Genomic DNA, 1,461 nt, shown 5'->3' with positions numbered 1-1,461 from the left:
AAGTGTGGAATCCTCTATGTCACAGTATAGAGATTCCTTGAGGTGTTAGAGGAAAAGAAAAATAGAAGGTAGAGGTAGAAAATTCGAACTTATCAAGAAAGATGGAGTTCGAATTGTACATTAAGGAATAGTATTAGTCCATAAATAGAAGGATGTGAGAAGAAGGGAAGTAATTTTCGAAAATAATTTAAGAAGATTTTAAAAACATTTTAAAAAAAAACTTTAGTTGATTTTCGAAAACCAAGATTAAGAAGGAAGTAAAGTGATTTTTGAAAAAGATTTTGAAATTAGAAATAAAAAAGATTTGATTGAAAACTATTTTGAAAAAGATGTGGTTAAGAAGATATGATTGGTTTTAAAAAGATGTGATTGAGAAGATATGATTTGAAAAACATTTTTTTTAAAAAGATTTGATCTTAAAAGATTAATGACTTGGCTATCAAGAAAAGATATGATTCAAACATTAAACCTTTCTCAACAGAAAAGGCAACATACTTGAAATGTTGAATCAAATCATTAATTGATAGCAAGTATTTTTTAAAATGGAAAGAAATTGATTTTGAAAAAGATTTGATTGAGAAGATATGATTTGAAAAAGATTTGATTTTGAATAATTTTGAAAACCTGAAAAAAATTGGCATTAAAAACAAAATCTTCCCTCTTGTGCCATCCTGGCGTTAAACACCCAGAATGGTGCACATTCTGGCGTTTAACGCCCAAAACTCTACCCTTTTGGGCGTTAAACGCCCAGCCAAGCACCCTGGCTGGCGTTTAAACGCCAGTTTGCCTTCCTTACTGGGCGTTTTGAACGCCCAGCTTTTTCTGTGTAATTCCTCTACTGAATGTTCTGAATCTTCCATTCCCTGTATTGTTGACTTGAAAAGACACAAATTAAAAATATTTTTGGATTTTTAATAATGAGGAATAATCAAAATGCAACTAAAATCAAATAACAATGCATGCAAAACACCAAACTTAGCAGTTTGTATACTACTGACACTAACTAAATGAGAATGCATATGAGACACATAAACACTCAAGTCAATAGAATTCAAAGATCAGAGCAATGAAATCATCAAGAACAACTTAAAGATTAATGAAGACGCATGCATGAATGCAAGGAGAACAGAAACATGCAATTGACACCAAACTTAACATGAGACTCTAGACTCAACAAGAAACATAAAATATTTTTGGTTTTTTATGATTTTGTAATTTTTTTTGGATTTTTCGAAAATTAAGTGGAAAAGAAAATAAAGATATCAAAATTCTTAATGAGAATTCTAGGAATCATGCAATGTTAGTCTAAAGCTTCAGTTTAAAGGAATTAGACATGGTCAGCCAAGCTTCAGCAGAACATTGCATTCAAGAGCTAAATTGATGAAGATCAATCAGCTTTGGTGATGATAAGAACATCACCTTGAAACACTAGAATTCATTCTTAAGAACTCTGAAGAAAAA

This window comes from Arachis duranensis, chromosome 6 (genome assembly GCF_000817695.3).
Source record: "Arachis duranensis cultivar V14167 chromosome 6, aradu.V14167.gnm2.J7QH, whole genome shotgun sequence".
Lineage (NCBI taxonomy): Eukaryota > Viridiplantae > Streptophyta > Magnoliopsida > Fabales > Fabaceae > Arachis > Arachis duranensis.
The sequence above is the reverse complement of the archived record's forward strand: the minus strand, read 5'-3'. Positions refer to the sequence as shown.